This window comes from Triticum aestivum, chromosome 7D, assembly GCF_018294505.1.
Source record: "Triticum aestivum cultivar Chinese Spring chromosome 7D, IWGSC CS RefSeq v2.1, whole genome shotgun sequence".
Taxonomy (NCBI): domain Eukaryota; kingdom Viridiplantae; phylum Streptophyta; class Magnoliopsida; order Poales; family Poaceae; genus Triticum; species Triticum aestivum.
In genome coordinates this window covers 536690392-536707701 of record NC_057814.1, presented here as the reverse complement: position 1 = coordinate 536707701, position 17310 = coordinate 536690392, and the positions used below count along the sequence as shown (strand labels likewise).

The 17310-nt window shown below is 45.5% G+C and overlaps 1 pseudogene; it reads left to right on the top strand.

The window, feature by feature from the left end:
- Positions 1-871: 871 nt before the first annotated feature.
- On the top strand, positions 872-1775 carry LOC123171253 (E3 ubiquitin-protein ligase SINA-like 10; annotated as a pseudogene).
- The last annotated feature ends 15535 nt before the right edge of the window (positions 1776-17310 follow it).

Sequence of the window (17310 nt, the reverse complement as noted above, 5' to 3'; positions counted from 1 at the left end):
TAAAATAAAGCCCATAAACATCCAAAACGGGTAATATAATAGCATGGAACAATCAAAAATTATAGATACGTTGGAGACGTATCACTTGCCTCTAAACTTGGCTGAAAGACACGCAGTGTACAATATATTTGCTGCAACCTCTAACATTTACCCACCACAAATTAAAATATATATTCCTGTCTTGACCAGATGAGCGTGCAAACTACAATCACCAGGATGACAGGTAGGGCCAGAAGACTATTTTAATATATTTTTTAAAACTTCAAGACGGCCACATAGCATGGAGCCGACCCCAATGATTTTAAGCTTAGAGGCACGATACACGCTATCCTAGACTACTGTACACATGAAACTGCCACACGAGTGTCCGGGCTGCGCTTGGCTCTTCGCCTCTTCAATGATGGAGTACTACTGCACTGGAGGAGTACTACAGTACGCTTCTTGTCATCTGACACCGACTGAACTGCTGCATGTCCACCGCGTGCGGGAGGGAGAGCGTGTAGCGGAAGCTTCTCCTAGTCTTGCCAGCCACCACGCTCATGGGCGAGGGAGGGGCGCTCCTGCCTTTGTGTGTATGACAGGTGGGCCCGACAGGTGGGTGGCCAACCTGTCATACGGCCAAAGGCAGGTGCAGTTAAGTCTGCGAGGGGGAGGATAATCAAACTTCTCGTTGATGTACGAGTTGACGCGACACATCAAAGCACTGCACTCGATATATTTCAATAATTTGTGTTTACCGATGCATTAATTACAATGCATGCATGCATGCCGTGACTCTCCTTTTGATACTTGCATGTGTTGATTTAATGCACCTTGAAGTAGTATAAATATGTGACGGTAAAGCTTTGTAATGCCCCGGCCCAAGCGAGAGATGGTTGTGCATGAGGAGGGCGAGTTCATGCAAACGGAACAGGACCCGACGATGGAGCTCTCTAAGGTCTCGATGGACCTCACCGTGCTCCACTGCCCCTTGTGCCTCCGCCCCTTGACGCCTCCAGTGTATGAGGTTCGAATACACCTCGTCCATTCCGCTGATTGAGCAAGGTGCAGGTTTCTTGATTGATGTGCTGTTCGATTGATTTCTGTAGTGCAAGGGAGGGTACCTGGCCTGCGGGGACTGCCGCGTTGAGCGCCCCGGGAACCAGCGGCAGTGCCAGAAGTGTGAGCGCGGCGGTGGCTTCGACGTGCGGAACGCGGCGGTGGACGCCGTCCTTTCGTCGGTGAGGGTGGAGTGCCCGCACGAAGGCTGTGGGCTCTACGTCACTTACCACAAGCTCGCCGATCACCAGAGCGTGTGTCCGCTCGCGCCCTGCAAATGCCCCGTGCCTGTCTGCGGCTACGAAGGCCCGCCGCCGGCGCTCTACCACCATATCAGCACCGCGCATCCCATGCCCGTGCACAGGATCCAGTAAGGCAAGGTGCTCCAGCTGCAAGTGCCACTGTCGGAGCCACGGCTCTTGCTGTTCGCGGAGGAGGACGGCCGTGCGTTTTTCTTGGTCGGTGGCATGCTCGACATCGGCGCACCTATCGCCCTGTCGGTCGTCTGCATCAGAGCGGGGGCGTCCCCACTGCCGCACTACGTGGCCAAGCTGTGGGCGAACGGCCCGCCGGGGGAGCCCAAAGGCACGACCGACGCCGTCAAGGTGGAAATGGAGGTGACAAGCATCAAGGATCCCGGCGACGTCGCCGTGCAGGAGCTGACCTTCTTCACAGTTCCACCCAAGCTGCTGGCCGGGGCTAAGCTGGTGTCCCTCCACATTCAGATTGACAAGCTCATCACGTCCTAAATGTTTCTACAGTGCCTTCTGTTTATCTTAGTAATATGCTAATATAGGGATTACCTCGGTCTACTTTATCTTAAGAAATGGTGGGTTTTGGTGGCGATGCAGCAATTACTTCGACATCAGATCAGTAATTTCCAATAGTTGAACGGATATTTTGTGTTTGTTGGATATAAAGTTCCTGTGGGTAAGAAGTACTACTTGTCATCAAAATGGATAAAAGGAGATGTATGTAGACGTATTTCAGTTCTAGATACGTCCCTTTTTATACATTTTGATGACAAGCACAACCTCCGTTCCACAATACATGCCTTCCATTTGTCAAAATATAGATGTATCTACACATGTTTTAGTATATAGGTACATCCATTTTTGGACAAATGGAAGTCAAGTAGAGTAGTATTTTGGAACGGAGGGAGTATATGCTTGTTTTTTCACGAAGTGTTTCATACTTGTGCGAGTTGACGCGACACATCAAAGTAGAAGTACTACTAGTAGTACTCCCTCCGACCCTAATTTCTCTGCGCATAAGTCGAGGCGCAGATACCAAGCAGGGCCTGGTTGTGTTGGACAACTCACCGGACTGCGCACCAGGCAGACGAAGCTCGTGTCGTGTTGGTGCCGTGTGCGGCCCGCACATTAACCAAAACCTCACGCCTCCATCTTAGCCTCCGCGTTTTAAACTTCTCAATCTCAAGGCCAAGGAGTAACGTGAATCCTATGATAGAGCCAATCGGATGGTTGAGAACACTACAATTCGTAGCTACAGATGCTTGAGTGACTCCCAGATGCAGAGGCCGGGGGTCATCATCCTCCTTTTCAAGAAAAAACAGATGCGTGTGTGAGAGGACGAGTGCGTGTGTGCACCTCTTCTCTTCCTGTATAACGTACTAAACTCAGAGTACAAGTTTTTGTGGGTGGCACGATGGTGCGTGCGAGAAGTCCCGAGAGATAGGTTCAATGCGTCTGGAAAAAAGACTAGCCTATAGCTCGCCACGCGGCTACTCCTTTCGAATGCCCCATTAACCGTAAGATATATATACGACGGTGCCAATTATTGCACGTACACTGCAGTAGCAAAAGAACTACCATGGCATATGCTACACCACGGCCAAGAACACGTTCCCACGTAACGCCATCCGGGAATAGTGCCGCACTTCGAAACTAGAACCGTCAATAAATTTTGAGCTTGCGTCTCGTCACATTCCAAATTACTACTACTACCATGCTATATTGAATTGCGAACCTGTTCACACCGATCACAACCTAAATGGTTTCCCACTTAGGAGCGTATTAGTACTCGGTTATAAATACTACTATGCCAAGATGACTGCACATTCCTCCTCAACTCGTCATCAACAAAAACAAACAAGTCATTCAACATCCTTCCCTTGCGTCTGTCATGGCCAGCGTGAGTTCTGGGTCGAGAGATTACCACCAGGGAGAGGCGAGCGTGGAAGCGGAAGCACGAGAGATGTCCCGCCGCGCTGAAGTAGCAGCACAGAGGTCCTACCGCGCCGCCGAAGCAGCACGGAGGTCCCGCCGCGCCGTCGATGCAGCAGACTGGTCCGGCCGCGCCACGGAAGCAGCAGAGATCTCCCGCCGCACCGCAGCGGCCTAGGAAAATGTCTCACGGGCAGGCGATGACTCTTACAGGTGCATGCATGCGATCATCCATAGCCAGATGGATCAGATCTCCGGCTGGGCGAGGTTGCAGGACGATGTGAAAGCCTCATTTGAACAGGCTACCAGCATCATCCGGCAACTAAGGGAGGGCAATGAGAGGCTCCGGGCCGAGCGCGACCTGCTGAGGGCGAAGATCGTCCGAAGTGCAGACCAGCAGGAGGAGACCAGTACCTTCTTGAAGAGGACCGGCGTCATCGTCAAGAAACTTATGGACGAGAATGACATGCTCTGCATTGAGCGCCCAAGGCTGGTGGAAGAATCCGTGGATGTTCTCAAGCAGCGTCTTGAGGACACGAAATGTAACACCCCAAAAATTTAACCATGTTTTGTTTATTAAAATTTTGCTAAGAAATTAAATTTTCCTTTTTCTGGATTTATTTTTGATCTCAGAATCTCTCTTTTCTTCTAAGTTGTGGAGTTTTCACCCCAAGTGAAAACTTTCCAATTATTATTGGACTTGTTTACCCTCTCAAATAAAACAATTCTTTTATCAGTGGGATTATTTATAATTATTTTGCCCTGAGCTTTATTTCTCTAAAATGGGTTTTCATAAGTCTTAGGGTCCCATTTGCACTGCAACCCTTTGATAAATTCATTTCCCACCAAAATTTGGGGATGACATGTGATGTTCCTAGATCACTTTTGTGCAAAAATACCCTTTAGTCATTTGGAGATTTTGAGCTTTACCCCTAGTTTTCAAATCTGGTCCAGTTGCACTTTTGCACTACAACCTATTTAAATATTTCTTTAAAACTTCCACCAAAATTAGGGGATGTTAGTAGGAGTATATTATTCAACTTTATGCAAAAACCCACTGGTGTTCTTTGAAAAATTTGAGCAAAACATCCTCTTTTGCTCTCTGGCCCAGTTTGGTATTTTCTACTGCAACCATATCTTAACTTGCCCTTTTACCCATGATTCTTTTTCCTGCTTATAGACCACTCTACCAAACCCTTAAGTCCAGGAGAGTGGACCCATTGGAGTATTTTTAGTCCATGCAATAATAGCCTTTAATTTCTGCCCAGATTATGTTTTCTCAAAAACTTGCACTAACAAGTTTTTGTTTTTGACAAACTAACCTAGCCACCCTCTTTATCATCTAAAGAGACTATGATCTGGAGATTTTGGCCACCCCAAGAGTTGCCTAGATGCCCTTAGCATTCTGTCAAGCACCTTGTGAGCATGGTCAGATTTGACATAATTTTTAGTTTGCACACTGGACCTGCTTGCTTTGCCTAACCAGCATGTCTCAGGGCTCTACACTAGTCTATAGCTCCACACTGTTAAACCCAATGTGGATTGGAGCCCTCTGGCATGCCACGACATTTTGCCGAACAGCTCGCGTGCGTGCGCTGGGCGCGCCCAGAGTGCACGTTTGGCACGCGCGCGCACCGAGTCGCCGCGTCCCACTGCCGTCGCCCCGCGCTCGTTCTGGCCCTTCCCCACTCGCAGCCGACGCGCCCCGACTCCTCCCTCGCCGCAGAGCCGCTCCTGGAGCTCCACAGCGCCACCACCGCAAGCCGCCACCGCCGCTCCGACAGCTTCTGCCATGGACGGCCGCCCGAGCCACTACAGCGCGCCAGCTGCCCCTTAGAACAGTCCATCCTCATCCGCTCGCCCTGCCCAACCCGCTAGCCTCCACCACGTCGCCCTGCCAGCAACAGAACGGCGGTTCGCCGGCGAGCTTATCCGCAGCCACGGGACCGACGTCGCCGCCTATATATAGGCCCTTCTCCGACTCCCCTCGACATCGAGCAGTGCTCCAATCCTCCCTTAGAGCTACCCCAAGCCACGGATTGACCGGAAGAGGCCATCTCCTTCACCTCCGGCCGAGACGCTCGCCGCCGCCCTTCTGTCTATTCCGACACCACCAGAGCCCCTCCCTTCGCCCTATCACCACCATTAGCTCCACCATGACCCCTAGGATCCTTTCCAGCATTCAATTTTGCCTGGGAGTCGAGGTGTGCAAAGCTTCATCCCCTCCCGAAGCTTCCCCTCCGCCATGAAGGAAGGGCTACTCGCCCTCGAGCTCCGCCGCTCCCCTAACCTCCTCCAATGGATGCGCCATCTTTCCCCGAGCACGTGCATATCCAGAGTGCATCGTTTGGTGCCCTTTGTCGCCGGCAATCATCGCCGGAGCTCGCCTCTGTCTCTGGCACAGCCGCGCGCGAAGGGAAGAAGACGAACCCGACAGGTGGGGACCACCTGTCGGTGAGCCAGCCCAAGCCGCTAGTGGCGCAACCCGGCTGATACGTTTTCCCTCTGGTGGAAGCGTATTTCCGGTAAGTACGTCTCCCCTTCTCTGGAAACGTATTCTTAGCCGATGCGTTTTCTTTTTTCTGGTTTAAAAAAAACAGGATTTTGACTAAACTTTGGCTGGCTATATCTTTTTAAATAAAACTCCAAATGAATTAATTCTTTTTCCTACCTCTCTCAAATTCCACCTAGTTTATTTTAAGATTTATTTTAAAAATATCTAGGACAACTTTTTGCGCTGTTTTTAAAGTATGTGTTAATTTGAATATTTTCAAAAATAGGATTTTTGAAGAACGAAGTAACTTTCAAAAAGTGCACCCCCTTGCATACTCTTGAAGGCAAGCATTCTGAACCCTGGCATAATATTTTTGTGTGTGGTTTGATACGGTTACAACACCACCTTGACATGGAGCATTCGTTATTTTATGTGACGATACAATCATATGCATGAGTGCATAATGAAGATTCTTTGCTGTTAGAAATGGATATGCTTGTGATAGTAATCATCTTCGTATGCCTTTCATGCCTACCGGAAGGAAGCCGGGAAGGTCTCTGTCTTGGGTAGACACGAGCTTGTCCCTAGTTCCTCGTCGAGACGAGGGTGTCCGGTATGGCATGATGAAGTATGATGAGTGGTGATTCTATCTGTTAATTGAAATATATTTGTTATGCTAATCATACAGGGAGTACTTGGACCTCCTGAGTCGGCCGTAGATCGAGTCTTGTTCCAGTAACCCCCATATTTGTTTCGTACTACCACTTGTCCCTGCCGCAGGTAGGGTACGGTTCAGTAAGTTGTCAACCCCTTCCTAGCACACACCATACAGAGAGGCCATGGTGGAAGATACCGGATGCATCCGGTAGGCATGCCACCTGGTCCGGGGGCATGGGTGTTTCCGGTTGGGACCGACAGGGGGGCACCCCTTAGAGCGCGCGATATAAATTTGATCCCACGCTACGCGAGGTTGTAGCCTTCCCACTTAGAGTTTTGCTTAACAGGTGTCGTGGGTGATTCCAGACACCGGTAAGTTAGGCTGGTGTGTGCGGTCAGGTGTGTTTTCAATTAAAAGACCGTAGACGGAATTAGTCCCGATGGACTAAAGAAATCCGTTACTCGTGGGTAAAGAGTACACCCTCTGCAGAGGTTAAATCTATTCGAATAGCCGTGTCCATGGGCAAGGACTACAGTCTGAGATGGGTCAAGTGTCGGTCTTCGTGTCGGTCTTCGGAGGAGAAACTACCAAACCGGAACATGGATCATGACTTGTGACTTATGATGATTGTGATTATTATTATATTGGACTAACCCTTTTTATTACTTGAATTATTGAGTATCCCTGGGACGGTTCTACCTCCTGTATATTCATTGTGATTATTTTCTTATAAGCCCTTTATGTGGTGTCGCTCAGACGCCCGACTGTGGCATGCTTGTTATTTGTTTACTTTATAAGCCCTTTATGTGGTGTTGCTCAGACGCCCGACTGTGGCATGCCTGTTATTTGTTTACTTTATAAGCCCTTTATGTGGTGTCGCTCAGACGCCCGACTGTGGCATGCTTGTTATTTGTTTACTTTATAAGCCCTTTATGTGGTGTCGCTCAGACGCCCGACTGTGGCATGCTTGTTATTTGTTTACTTTATAAGCCCTTTATGTGGTGTCGCTCAGACGCCCGACTGAGGCACGCTTTCTGTTGTCGTCCTTTCGAGGCGTCGCTTCTGACACCCGATCGGTGCATTTTTTAAATTTCTATTCTCGGATCGCATATTCATGTTTTATACGAACAACCTGCATGCGTGCATCATGGATTTTGTTTATTTCGTGACTGACATTGTGATCATAAAATATTTCAGAGCATGATTATCATTTGTTATATTATACCCGTGTTCATAATGTTTGCGAGTACATTCAAAAGTACTCACTGGCTTGTCCCTGGCTATTGTCTTGGCCAGATTACCTGCTTGGAGAGGAGCGTTGCGATGACAGCCCCGGAACCTAAGAAACGGTGATAGCAGCCTCGCGAAGATAGGAGTTATCCAGGTCAGCTGTTCCTGTGGGAAATGGAGTCCCATAGACGCAGATGAACCACAAACCGCTTCCTCCATCAACCACTAGAAATCATTTGTTGTACTCATAGGCCACAATGGTCTTGTACTACATATTTTGTACTTTGCTTGGAATTTCTGTATCAAGTTGGTACCTCATCAGCTAACAGTAATCCTGGGGCTGGTGAGCACAAGGGCCATTTTCTGGGAAATTAATATCCCGAAAATCCGGTCCTGACACGAAAGAGCTCATCGCCGCTCGCCGCGGAGACTAGTTCCCGCGGCCTGCAGCAACGCATCAAGAAAGTAGAGATCAGCGAGCCAGATCCTTGTCTTCCTTCTTCTTTTGCCCTTGTGTATTTCGGGCGTAGCCGCATGTGGCTTTTTTAATTATCTTCCTAATTATGTAAGACAATTAATCGTCCTTATATATTCATCAGTCTTGCTATAAGTCGCAGTAGATGTTATATAGGTCCGTCGGATCTTACATCAAGATCCGTGCTTTCAGATTTTCTCTTTCTCTCTTAAATGTCAGTCGAGTGAGACATAGCCACGCCATTAAACAGAGGCTCAGGCGCCATTAATGGAGACCTTGGGAGAGAGATGGACTGCAGATGGAGGTCAAAGGGCTCTCCTCCCGATAAGCACGCGCAGGGGTCTGATCGCACGCCTCTCGTACTCAAATAGCTACCCTGCACGTCGCCTCCTAGCTAATAAAAAAGGGGACACGTGGCGGCACGTAAATGGTAGTAAATAGAATGCCCACAGTTTCAATAATACTTGTGTTTCCGATTGTAACGTGACAGCACTTGTTCCAAAATGACTTTGTTGATTGTTAATGTGTACGCCTTCGCAAATCGGACTGCAAAATTACCACAACATGTTGGTGCCATGTCATGGCACCAAGCCAAGTTTCATTATTTTCATGTGTGTTTTGGATTTACAGGAATTAAAAAACTAAGTTTCTCAATATTTCCAGCCCGGCCACGATGCCCAGAATTTTGAATTTCATTCTCATTTCCTACATGGGACCTAGAAATTTACCCGAGGACACACATGTGATTTTTCAACCAACTTTGGTGCACTGGAGCATGTGCTTGTATTTCAAATTTGAATTATGCACACAAAGGTGACACGTTCCCTCTCAGAACCACGAGCATTCTTGAGAGAAGCTCTGGTTTGCAAGAAGCTTATACCAAAATTTGTTCCTATTCGGCCAATTTTTTTAACACAGCATGGTACTACCATGACATGACACCATGCCAAGTTTCATGAATTTAAAACCAAGTTTCTCAATGTTCTCGACCGAGCCACGATGGCCAGATGTTTGAATTTTATTCTCATTTCTTGCATGGACCTACAAATTCACCCGAGGACACAGATGTGATTTTTCAACCAACTTTGGTGCATGGGAGCATATGCTTGTAGTTCAAATTTGAATTATGCACATTAAATGACCAAAAACTCGATTAATGTATAAAAAAGGCCAAACAAACCCGGAATAATTCCAAAATTTAACAGGGCACTCATGTAGTTCTATGTTACCTTTGTAAATAAACTCAAGGGGGACAACGTATACCGTTTCGCACTCAAAGGTGGCACGTTCGCTCTCAGAACCACGAGCCTTTTTGAGAGAAGCTTCGGTTTGCAAGAAGCTTATACCAAAATCTGTTTCTATTCGGCCAATTTTTTTACCACAACATGGTAGTACCATGACATGACACCATGCCAAGTTTCATGATTTTCAGACGTATTTTGGATTTACAAGAATTTTAAAACCAAGTTTCTCAATGTTCTCGGCCGAGCCACGATGGCCAGATGTTTGAATTTTATTCTCATTTCTTGCGTGGGACTTAGAAATTCAGTCGGGGACACAGATGTGATTTTTCAACCAACTTTGGTGCACAAGAGCATGTGCTTGTAATTCAAATTTGACTTATGCATATTAAATGACCAGAAACTCAATTAATGTATAAAAAACAACAAACGAACCCGGAATAATTCCAAAATTTAACAGGGCACTCATGTAGTTCTATGTTGCCTTTGTAAAGAAACTCAAGGGGGGGAGCGTATATCGTTTCACACTCAAAGGTGGCACGTTCTCTCTTAGAACCACGAGCTTCCAAATCGGCCCAATTTTTACCACAACATGCTAGTGCCATGACATGACACCATGCCAAGTTTCATGATTTTCAGGCGAGTTTTGGATTTACATGGATTTAAAATCTAAGTTTCTCGATGTTCTCGGCCAAGTCACAACGCCCAGATGTTTGAATTTCATTCTCATTTCTTCCATGGGACCTAAAAATTCAACCAAGGACACACATGTGATTTTTCAACCAACTTTGGTGCACCGGAGCATGTGCCTGCAGTTCAAATTTGGATTATGCACATTAAAAGTCCAGAAACTCAATTAATGTATAAAAAGGCCAAACGAACCCGAAATAATTCCAAAATTTAACAGGGCACTCATATAGTTCTATGTTGCCTCTGTAAAGAAAATCAGGGGGAGGCAGCGTATATCGTTTCGCACACAAAGGTGACACGTTCCCTCTCGTAACCACGAGGCTTGTTGAGAGAATCTCCGGTTTTGCAAGAAGCTTATACCAAAACTTGTCCCAATTCAACCAAAAATTATATATATGAAAACAGGGTTTAGATTATCCCAAACATCTCGCTACCTAGACCAATAATGTACTATGATTTGAATTCAACATAAAATGGATACAAATATTTGAATTGGAGATCGTATGGTACATGTAGTTCATAGTGAAATATGATTACTGCTATATGTATGTTTTTTGTATCAAGATAATATTTAAATTATTGTATAACTTGAAACAATCGTATTCAAATAAGGAAAATTGATTCAAATTTAGTCCATATAGTAGACGACAATATATATGTTCACATGGTGGAGTAAAATGTTCATATATGATGGAAGATCAAAATGTACGACTACATCAATTATAAACCGCAAGGTCACCTAACGATATATTCGAATTCAACATAACGTGGATTCAAAAATTGAAATTCGAGATCCTGGCATTTGTAATCATATAAAAAGGGACATTACTCTTTCTTTTGGTGGGAATTGATTTGTTTTTTGTTGTTGTTGAGGGAAGTGCGAATCAATTTGGTACTGTATAGGGTAATCTTGTTCTCCCGATTTTTTTTATATTTTTCTTGTAGTTTTTTCAATGGCATCTATAGCAATTCTAACCTATAAGGATGCTAGCCGACCCTCCTCCATGGAGCTCCCTCGGATTGGGATGTTTCTGGCCGTCCGATCGCATTGAATCTGGTCAACCAAGCAGCTAGGTCTGTCTGATGTTTAATGCGATTTTCATCATGCGGTTAATTTTTGAGGTCCGTGACTGGTGGGCTCAGCGTCGCTTCCTATTGGCTGGGTTAAATTTCGCTGGGTGACCTTTGCCCGTGCGCTGCGTGCCATCTCGCGAGTCGCACTGCCTCCCGGTCAACCCTAGCCCCCAATAGACGGGACGCCACACCCTCCAGGGTCAGTTCTTCCTCTCCCCCCTGCCGAAGCCAAGGGTGCGGCTGCGGAGGCGAGCCTCTCCGGCGGCGGCGGCGGCAACGTGCAAGCAAAGGGCAACCACATGGGTCAGTCCTTGCAGGAGAGAGAAGATGGGAGGGAGGAAAGAAGGAAGGAGAGGAGGGAGAAAGAGAGAGGAAAAAGGAGAGGGAGGCCCGGTGGTGGATGGGAGAGGGTTACTGGCCGGCGCCGGCCTGCAGCGGTAAGGTCAGGTGCGACCTGGCGGTTAGTGGCAGCTCAATCTCCTGGATCCTTCTTTTCCACTTCCCTGTTGCCTACCACCGAGCATGGGTCAGGGAGCATGGATTGACGACGGCGGTTGGAAGCCAGGAGGGCTGGCCAAGGAAGCGGGTGAGGACGCGAGGATTGAAGAGGGTGTTCCTGTGTTCATCGCCTGGCCAAGGAAGAGGACGACGATGCTGGGTGGAATAGGTCATCCCTTTGGTCACCACCATCCTTTTCCATGCTCTACTGCTGGGTGAGCTTCTTCCCCCTTCTTGTCAATAAGAGGTACTTACAGTAGTTGATGTGTCACCTTGCTCCCAGGCTGAGATGATGGTTTTCTCCAATGATTATGGTGGCCTGAGGCGGAGATCGACAGTGAGAGATGCTTGTGGCTGCTGCACAAAACGTGCTCGCTTGCTGACCTCGAGGTCCAGCCGCAATGGATCGACCCCATGGTGTCTAGCCCCCTCTTCCTCATTCCTTTCTCATGCTTATATCCTATATACATGCCCAAGAAACGTTGTGGTGATGCAGTCCCTCGAATTTATCCCTTGTTGCGTGTATCCTGTAGTAAGCATAACCTGATGCACCTCCATGTCGGCTTAGATCTGGTATGGCTGCTTATCTGCTCTAATGTTGGCTTCCTGTACGGTTTTATTCTCATTTCTCTTGGGTTGCTCATGCAGAATTTTGCCAAGCTATTCCACACCATGGAGGTGGGAAATTCCGCATTTCCGTTTTTCTATTTTGACGTTTTATGGTTTGTGGAACTGTCGTTGATTGGTATGAAATTTGTAAATCCAGCAGGTTAGCATGAGCTCACTTGATGAAGCTGCAACAAAGTTCCTCCTTGGAGAAGGCCATGAGGAGTCCAATATGAGAAGTTGGTATTTGTACAATTTCCTCTACGTAATTCTTTAGCTACATGATAAATACCAATCCAAGACGCTGCTGCTCTTTGTCCCCATCGTTGGCCGGGTCTTCACACTGGGGGTGGAGGAACAGGGGAGGGCCAAGATGCCAGCGGTGTGGGGTGGAGCAGGGAGGCCAGAGACCCAGGCGACAGACGCCTCACAGGGTGGAGGAGAGGCTGGCGATAGGCTGGCGATGGGGACAAGGAGCAGCAGCGTCATGGATCTGAAGAGAATGGGAGGTCCCGACGGCTAAAGATGGTGGGCATGGGAGGAGCTCAGGGCGGCACTCCCATGGAGGGATGATGATGTCAAGGCGAGCTTCTTTCAATCCTTCTCTCCCCTTCACGCCTCATAAGATATTTGGGTTAATTGCCTTCTTTATGCTAAACTAAAATGAGCCATAGTCAAGCTAGAATGCTTTGCTAAGAACAACTATTTCGCTTGCTCTTCTAGGTTTTTCTCTCTTTATGTGATATGTATACTCCAGAAAGCCTGGCATCTTGTGACATCTCTTTTATCCTGCTGAAAAATATATTGAATTGTCTCCTTGTTATTTATGAAATAAACATTGTTTTCCCTTGTCAGGTGGAAGGCTTTTATGATATAAAAGAGAACAACAAGAGGGTTTTCATCTTTTTTAGTTGCAGGTAAAACAGTTTATGTTCAAAAAAAATTCATTGTTCAGTGATTCTACTATATGCATCTGAAACTACTAATTGTGAGTTTATGGAGTCTTCAAATGTTGCAAATGCATGCTAGGATGAATTTCTGAGTATAAATTTTCTTCTGTTAGTGATTCTGCTATATGAATCTGAAACTGGTTATGTGATGAGGTGAGGATAATTGGATGAACATTGTTTCAGATCCACCCGACTCATCCCAAGTTTTTGCAAGGTCTGCCTCTTACCAAAATTTTCTTGTTTCATATGAAGGTGAGTGTAATCTTGCGAGCAATTGCATATGCTATTTTCTTGTTTCAGATCATATGTTGATACTTAATTTTACTCAATCTTTCGTATTAACCATAAGGGTAAGGATATCATGTTCTGAAGCATTGCTAGGGCCCATGCTTTAGATGAGATTAATTCCTTGATTTTGCTGTTTCTCAATTATTCATTCTAGAATTTGGCCCTTACTTGAGTGTCCCAGGTTGCTTCTTTTTTCTGTTGGTCGAGATTTGTTCCTTTTCTTTCTAGATGCTACATTAAGTTTTATTTCCTACACACTATCATGGCCCTTGGTTGATTGTTTGTCTTGATATCCCAGATTTGGCTGAACGTTGTATTTTGCTCTGCCTCATGCTGCTTATATTTTATGCTTGCGTGTAAATAGGTTGGCGGCTTAATTGACCCAAGTTAATTATTGGAATGCTTTTTTGTAGTCCACAGCACTACCTATTCTTTTGGCTGCAATGTTCTCAATTTCTTTTGAAAACTGTTCATCTAATACCATTACAATTTAGGTTCCATACTGCTCTGAGAGTAGTTGCAGTACAATTGAGCCCCACACGTCTCATACCAATATAGTTTGGGTTCCATACTTGTCTGAGAGTACTTACATGTCTCCTTTTCTATTTATTTTATTAGTGTGGTTAGTGTATAAACATTTCCTTGGTTGTGAAATCAGTGAACTACATTTAACTGCTGCAGAGCCAGGCTCAAATGTTTTTTTGAGCATAAACTGTTCTTTAATTGTGTTGGATTTCCTTCCATACTATTTTTCGTGTTGAGTCACTATCACTGTCGCCTACCACTGTGTCATCATATCTCCTTTCAGTATATATTGTGTATGTCTGTCCGAAAAGAATGGTTGCCTTGACCATGAAATTGGCAAATGATAAATGAGCCCATCATTTTTTTTGATATGCCAGCCTAACCAAAATGGTATGATGATAACAACTAATCAATCATACAAGGAGTTGGTGGGCCATTGCTTAGTCACAACTTGGTCTTGTGACAGCAGCAATGGCCTTGTGAGGTTTGTCACAACTTGGTCTCCCGTTTTTAATGTTTGCATTCCTTTTGTTGCAAGGTGACTGTAGGATGCTCGCTTGACCCCCTGTCCACAATGAAAACCGGAGGAACCTTCACTTTTGTATAGATGGTGATGGATATGGGGACATATAAGAACACCTCCCTTCCGAAAATCAACTAGGGCAGATAAGAAAACCCGCCTGAGAATCTATTGTATACCATATTTTTTAGCCTCTTAACATGTCCATGTACATACTGTAGTCTATATTTCGATATGGAATATGTTGTTACATGCAACTGTTTGAATTGGTGGGCCATTGCTGCTGCCGGCTAAAATTATAATATTTGTAACTAATATTTTTGGTTGACATATTACTAGCAAATTGGATATCATATCCCTAAACTAGGACTTCTTTCATTATTGGAGGCTTTCATCTGCATATACAAGGTAGCAGAAGAAGCAGGTGAGTGGCCTCTGTTTTGTTTCTTTATGACAGTGTCCTCTACATAATGGTTGAAATGGTGTATAGCCTGAAGCATGTGATGTTTCTTTCAGTGTATATTTGTGATTTATGCCGTTTGATGCACATAAGGCAGAACCTCACATCACATACAGTATTAGAGAGGAATGTTTTAACAGTTAGTGTTTCAAAGATTTATACTGTTTCAGCTAGCCAATGAATGTTTGTGGAGCTACAGATTTGGTATCAAAAGTACATCATTTGGGAAATTGGGTTTTTAGTTAATGTGTGTCAGGCATCAATAGTTTTGAAACATTACCATGTTGCCGAATATATCATACAATTATAGGTGCATTTAGTTCCCTAGAACATTTGTTCTTGACTACCCAGTACCCAGTTGAGATATCACCATTAGCGAAACCACATTGGAGGTAATTCTATTAATTCAGAAAAGCTATATGTTCCAGAATTATTGTTTAATGAAGTACTCATTTTGCTTTATTCGTGTAATATGTCTTCCTTTTTTGTCATCGACTTAATATTATCCATTGAAAGTTCTCCTTTTGTAATGCAAGTGACCAACAGGGCAAATACCATTACGCATCAAGTATAGTCGAAGTAGAACTTTGTCCTGTTATTAGTAGATTACATGCTAACGTGCAGATGACATGGTTCTGAAGTCGAAAATCATTGCCACAATGTTACAGATTAGAGTTTCCAAAATAATATTATAGTAATCACATCCATTTCATTGGATGTGACGTGATGTATCCTATATGCGGAGCCATGAAAGAAATGTAACTATGGAAGTTGTAGATAACAGTATATAGTTGTTCGAGTGCTCTCTGGCTAAACCGGCAAATTTGACAATTTTGACCTCGGAACGAAATCAATTCACAGAATGAACTGCCCGTGAAACTATTTCACTCCCCTGACCTTTTTATGCAGTGCCCGTCACGCCGGCGCCACACCCAACGGTGCAGCGCCTAGCTCTGGGGCGTTGCACTCCAGTCCACCGTGGCAGCCCTGGGCCCCGGACCCAGCAGTGCAGCGCCTACGAGGTAGGCGCCACACATGTAATGTGCAGCGCCTAGCCCTTAGGCGTTGCACTGTGACTTAGATGCCAGCCGACCGCTCCCCCTCCCCCCACCCCACCCATTCGTTCCAGGAGTTACAGAACAGCGCCGGCGGCTTCCTCCTCTCCCCCTCTCAATCCCCTCTCCCAAATCCTTCAGATCCAACGATTTGGTCCGTGCATTTCTTCACCAATCCATCCTAGAAGGTACTCTCCTCCGACCCCCTTCTTTCTATCCATATAAAATATGGTATTTTAAAGATTTGGGGAATCCTTGTTTGATTTGATTAGATATGAATCTTGCATGTATTAGAAATTTGCATGTATTACAACCCTTGTTTGTTTGATTTGTGGAACCCTAGTGTATTTTATTTTATTGAAAACATATGGTTGGATATATAGATTGACATGTTATTTCTATGAAAAAGTTATTTGTATGAAGTAGGCCTAGTTTAGTTTTGGATACATATGCTTTGAATTATACTCGTATTGAGAAAAATGCTTTGGATACATATGCTTTGAATCTTGCATGTAGTAGGCCTACTTTAGTTTTTTTGAATTGAAAAGATAATCGTGTTGACAAGAATGCTTTGATGAAATTGTTAGGATGGTTTGGCTTCTCGATGATCATTGGGACAAACAACACCGGTCGTACGCTATGTCGGTGGAGCAGCGGGTAATACTGAAAGTGGCCGGTGTTATGAATTTCATTTTTTTTTCAAACACAAATGCCCCATATGTAATGTTATGATTTGTTTGTTTGTAGGAGCTTGCACCTCTGAAGCTTCGGTCTCACGGGATCAGCCTTGGATGGATGCGCTATGATGAGCGGTACACACCATATGTAAGGGAGGCAGGACTTCTCCCTTTCATTCAGTTGGTCCGCCGGTCGACGCCACCCAACAATGCTGCAGCACTCACCGCGCTTATTGATCATTGGAGGCCGGAGACACACACTTTCCATCTTCGGACCGGGGAGATGACCATGACGCTGCAGGATATTGCTATGATCACCGGTCTTCCTATCGATGGCAATCTTTTATGTATGAACACTGATTCTGATGGGTGGCGCGCGCAGATGCATGCCCTTATCGGTATGGTTCCTCCGGAGCCTCGGGAACCAGAAGCAGAAGATAAGAAGAAGGAAAGAGTCGCAGCGGGCGCTACTTTCACGTGGATATCATCGAACTTCAGTCATTGCTCTGAGGATGCTAATGAGGACATGGTGAAGACATATGCTCGTGTCTACATGTGGTACGTGATATCCAGGACAATGTTTGCTGATGGCACAGGCAAGAATACTCCATGGATGTGGCTGAAGGCGTTGACCGTCTTCGATAG